Source organism: Cantharellus anzutake (genome assembly GCF_015039405.1).
Source record: "Cantharellus anzutake strain C23 chromosome Unknown EI90scaffold_193, whole genome shotgun sequence".
NCBI classification, from domain to species: Eukaryota; Fungi; Basidiomycota; class Agaricomycetes; order Cantharellales; family Hydnaceae; genus Cantharellus; species Cantharellus anzutake.
This window is the reverse complement of record NW_024067143.1, coordinates 41737-47736: the sequence shown is the minus strand read 5'-3', so window position 1 is coordinate 47736 and position 6000 is coordinate 41737.

Below are 6000 nucleotides of genomic sequence, written 5' to 3'. Positions count from 1 at the left end.
TGTCCAGTGTGATGAGCCAAACTGGCAATGGGTTGGGCTAGCTGTGTAATAGCCACATTGGGGATGGGTTTGGCATCGTTGGTGGTTGGGACAGTGGGGATGGGAGGATCAGCAGGAGGAGGGTCGACGAAATCGGGGACCTCGGAACCAAGTCCAAAGAAGTGAACTGGGTCTATGGGCTGTTCCATGGTGTCTCCAAAGTCAGAATCTGCAACTGGTGATCGATTTCTAATGGGATGCATGATCGGAGTCGACAGGAGAGGGGTTTCTAAATTGGAGAAGCTGCAAAACTCAACTGGGTTTCTTGCCAGACGACTAGGACCAGGCTGCAAGGGTTTGGGGGACAGTGAGGCAGAGTTGGGAACTAATGTGCATAGTTGCGAACGAGTGCGAGGGTGTTACAGGAATGGGTTCTGGGGAACCCAACCTGAGCCATTCTACTCACGGACGGAGGTGGCTGCGTAGCCGTTGAGGGGAGAGCAGGAGGAGATCCGAGGCCAGGTGGGCTAACAGTAACTTGGCACTCTGAGGAGCGTACTGGCAGCGGGTGTGGTGGTCTGCTAACGGTGACTTGGCACTCTGAGGAGCGTACCGGCAGCGGGTATAGTGGGGGCTCCTTGAGGGAGCCACCTAACAGTCGGCTAGTGGTGACTTGGCGCTCATGTGAGTGTACCAGTAGCATGGGGAGTTGGCACTCCTTGAGGGAGTAGCCCAGTGGTTGACTATTGGTTACTTGGTGCTCAGGGGAGCATACCAGTAGCAGGATTTGTTGGGACAGGCAGGTTGGTTGACCAGTGCACGGTAGTGAGTGACCGTGGGAATTTGGGCCTGCGGGTACGTGGCCAGGCATCCTGGGGCTGCCTGAGTCACCTCTCCCTCCCAAAGAAGGAGGAAGGGTTGTAGGACCCAGTAGGGTACTACAGGAAGGGTAGGAGTGGGGGCTCAACCACTCAGTGGGGGGGTGGGAGCAGGAAGGGTAAGGTCCGGTGTCTGAGCACTCACCAGGCCATTGAGGTTTTCTCACAGATTGTAAGAATATCGATGTAGACATCGATATGGACCAAGTCAGATGTTACAGAGAAGGGGCACAATGGTGTGGCAGTTACAATTGCGGTACAAGGTTTTGTGGGTTATGTATTAGATAAGGAAAACCTCTTTCGGCATTTGCCTTTACATGTCATATGACTAGTTTATATCTAATATAAAAGTTGTAATGGTCAAGGAAGTCCCTTGAAATTCAACAATTCCCCCAGCCAGCACCAAAACCCAGTGGGAAAGCTTGGCATGGGGTTTGGGTAGAGAAATAGGGGAAAACAATAAAGAGGCATACCTGGTTCTACTTGCTTGTAACCATGGACCATAAGATTCTGGTCCATTCCTATAACAGAGGGGCTTTGGGTGCCATACAAGATGTGTACTAGTCAGGGAGTGATAAAATACTGTCAGAGACCAGATCGAGACGAAGGAGTGTCTCCATGGCAGAGGGCTTCAGCCTCAGCGACTCAAGCCAGGAGCGCTGTTGTCAGGGCACACCCGCCTGACCCGGGTCCACCCGGACCCACCTGGCCACACCACACCCACTCCCTGCTGTCTATCCCCCTCCCCCCTCCTTCCTCCCTCTCCTTCCCCTTTCTTTATTTCTTTCTTTATTTCTTTCTTCTCATCTTCCTCTTCCTGTTTATTTCTTTCTATCTACACAGACCACCTTCCTTTGTATCGATGTACTATTGACCCGTCCGGCCCACACACCCCGGACGGCTTCCCGCTGTGCCCAGCACATGCGCATGCAGTGGACGCTCTTGGGATCCCCCACGGGGACACCTGGATGCCTGCGGCTGCCTCCAAGGATGACGTGGCACTTGTCATGTGACTCAAGCCGCATGTACATAAATGTACCTGAAGTGGGAACCGAAGAAGTAACCTTCTTCTCACATTCTCCACTTCAGGTAAGTAGTATAGTTTTCCCCTTTAATAATAATAACACATTCTCCACTTCAGACTGAGTGGCCAGGGACCACTGTCCCGGATCGGGCCCGCCAGTACGCACGCCCGCTCCACACCCCGCGACAGCTTCAGTGCCGGACATTACCCCCCAGGCCCTCTTGACCCCGGACACATCCCTGACAGCTGTGCCAAGTTACATGTCTGTGCCCTAATTTACTTACTGGCAACGAAAACTAAAGAGGGATCAACTCTAGTTGATTTTATCATAATGGAGTTAAACATTAGCTGATTGAATATTACCGACAAGTCGGGTTATGGGGTTAGTGGAATGGCAGGTGATAAATACAGGAGCTCTGAGGTTAGTGAAGAAGGAGCGGAGGTAGTCCAGAAGGATTGGAGGTAGTGGAAGACAATGGCCATGGATGGATATGACAGGAACAATCTCAGCTGTAGTATGGTCTGAAACCTAATATGCCAACAGGAACATCTGTGCACTTATAAAGGGTCTCTGACTGTAAGGTTGGTTGAGGGTCTGACCTGAGTGTTGACCCTTGCTATCCTCAAGCTGTCTGGAATCTAGGCAGTATAGAGCTTTGATTTAGACAGGGGAGGGGAAGAGTGAAAACCTGTTTCACCCTCCCCACATTTTATATACATTGTTTACATCGAGGAATAAAAAGTAATAATCAATGAATAAAGATAGTGTGCACAGCACACATCACCACCCTGAAACCCATCCCTTCCTCACATCCTCCCCCACTAGACCTTTGGGAGTTTGAAAATAAACCATGAAGGAAGGATGGTAGACCAGGAGTTAAGGGACAGGAGAGCTATGGAGGGTCCTTGGTCTGACATCGATGGACATTCCTGATTGACCTTCGAGGTCATGTATCCAGGGTGGCAAGAATTGGGAATGAAATACATGGCTGCATTGCCTTGCCAGTGACTGCAGCATATGTAAGAATAGGGAATGGGATATGTTTAGGAGAATTTGATGGAAAATGGGGAGTCAGAATAGGGAGAGGATGTCAGGGCACACCCACTCACCTGGCTCTACCTGGCTCCACCCGGTGCCCCTTCCCCTCTTCCCTCCTTCTCTTCTCTTCTTTCTTTTCTTTCTTTCTTCCCTTTCCTTTATTTCATTCTTCCCATCACTCTCTTCCTGTTTTTTCCTTCTATTTACATGGACCACTTTCCCTTGTATCATTGTACTGTTGACCTGTCTGGCCCAGACACCCCAGATAGCTTCCTGCTGTGCCCAGCACATGCACCTGCAGTGGATGCTCTTGGGACTGTCAGAAACTATGTTCGAGGTGATCGTGGGAAGCGGAGCGGAGTACGGCAGCGTAAGTGGTCACTTAGCTAATGAGCTACTCCGTTGCAAGGTGTCGAGGGGGTTGGGACTTCGGCTTCAACGACTTTGCCAGAGCGTTGCACCACGCGTTCTAGGCTGTCCCGTATTTCACGTTAGCAGGAAAGACCTTGTGGCGACGTTGACTTAAGCGGGGATGAAGTTGAGAGGCGAACTTAAGATGAAAGTACTTGGGGGGGAATTCTAGTCGATATTCGAACTAAGGTACATCGACAGTAAACTACAAGTATAAATAAGAAAGGAGAACAGAGAAGGGACCGGTCAGTCCGGCGTGGGATGGGAGCGAGATGATAAGTACGACAGAACTAAAGAGCGATGAGGACCAGGGTAATGGAACAGAAGAAATGAATGGAACAGAGGACGGTGAAGTTGGGAGGCAGAATGGATAGGCCGACAATCTAGGTGCGCAGATCAGAATGTCAATATACGTATAAATCAAATATCAATAAAGGAATGTCAATAAGGAGCGGATCAACGGCGACCATAACAACCGCTAGTTAGTTAAGCGAGTGAATAGAATAAAACAGTACCGGCCGAATGGTTGAGGAACCCAAGTGGTGGCAGGAGAACGAAGGAGGTGCTGCTACAGGGCCGTAGAACAGGAACCACTATCGGTGCCGCTAAGTGATGGGCAATGGCGAGATTAACGGGCGCGAGTAACGGCGCAAGAATGGGGGTGCAGAAAGTGGTAGGGGGGCGGGGACTTTGTGGGGCCATGACAGGGACCCCCCACAGGGACACCTGGATGGCTGCAGCTGTCTCCAAGGATGATGTGGCACCCATCATGTGACCCAAGCCACATGTACCTAAATGTACCTGAAGTGGGAACTGAAGAAGTAACCTTCTTCTCACCTTTTCTGTCATATCCATCCATGGCCATCATCTTCCACTACCTCTGATCCTTCTGGACTACCTCCACTCCTTCTTCACTAACCTCAGAGCTCCCATATTCTGCAATGACCTCCACCTCCCTCAATGGTCACCACCCCCTCTTTTCAATATATTACCTATGCCTCCCTAAGTACAGAGCCCCGAAGGCTTCTGGACAGCTCCGATGTCCGCTAGTGCACTCCCACCTCTGCTGGGCAATTCACTTGCTTGCCCTGCAAGTCCACCTTCAGGCCTATCCCTCCTTTCCGTTTCTGGGTTATCGCCTGCCATTCCACTAACCCCGTAACCTGACTTGTCAGTAATATTCAATCGGCTAATGTTTAACTCCATTAGCTCCGCTCCCACCATTCACGGGCCTGCCCTCGCTGTAACCATATATATACTTAACTTGTACATAGGTTACACCCCAGTGACAAAATCGACTAGAGTTGATCCCCCTTTAGTTCTCATTGCCAGTAAGTAAATTAGGGCATGGACATGTAACTTGGCACAGCACTCCTGGTCTGAGTCGCTAAGGCCGAAGCCCTCTGCCATGGAGACAACTCCTTCATCTCAATCCAGTCTCTAACATTGTCCACTTCAGGTAAGTAGTGTAGTTTTCCCCTTTAATAACAATTCACCTTTTCCACTTCAGTCTAAGTGGCCAGGGACAGCTGTCCCACATCAGGCCTGCCAGTATGCATGCCCGATCCACCCCCTGCAAGGTCCTCAGTGCCGTGCGCTACACCCAGACCGCCTCAACCCTGGATGTGTCCCTGACAGAGGAATGGGAGTGGGAGTGGTGGAGGTGTGTCAGGGGACACCCAGTTATCTGGCCCCCCTTTACTCTAAGCGATATCAGTGAGGTAATCATTAGCCGAGATTGCGTGAGATAATTACATAGTTAGAATGCAGATATAACTCATTGCGCTATATTCGCTATCACGTCACCCCTTACCCGATATTCCCTCATTTCCCACATCTTCTATCTTCCTATTTGATGTTGTGCTTCTATTGGTTACCATCTTCCCAATGTAACTGCACTCTCATGAGTTAGCAGAACTCATGTACATAAGGCTACTATGCCAGCTGGGCTAGCCCCCCAGCTTTGATATCAACTAGTTTCCTGGGGATACTCTTACGCTGCGAATAGACGCACGGACTCTGACAAGGTGGAAGAGGGAGAAGTTAGCTGCTGATCAGATCAGCACTTCTTCCGGCCTTGATGACAATGACAACATTTGGACATCACCAACACATCAGAAGATGGTGTTAGAATGGGGCAAGGGCTGACAATTCCGGAGTGGAACCGGAGACTTAGCAAGGAGGGACCTTGGCCTCAGCAACTCAAGGGGAGCGCTGTGCCATTGCTGTTTGTCCATTTGGTCCTCAATTTCAGAAGCAATGAGTGAGAAGTCTCTAGGGGGCATTTCTAGTCAATTTTAGACTGAGGGCCTAATCAAGTATGTACAAGTGCCTGTATATAATGGGGGGATGAAAGCACAAGGAAATCAAAGGGGGTCCGAATCGGAACAAAGGCATCCAAATGGAGACAAAGGGAGTTATGGCAGTGGAGCAGTACTGAAGGTCATGAGTTAGACTCTATGGTACATTCGAAAGGAGGTAGGGAGGGTGAAGCCCAGAGGGGCAGGAGGATGAGGTGAAGTGGGGTTGATGACTAACTGGCTACATGGAAGGAAGCAGTAGTCCAAATAGGGATGAGGGGAAAGTGCTGAGAATGTTCTGTGAAGCTTGGAGGCAGCGGAGCTTATGGAGGTTATGGAGATGGAGTTGGAAGTCCAAGGAATATTGGC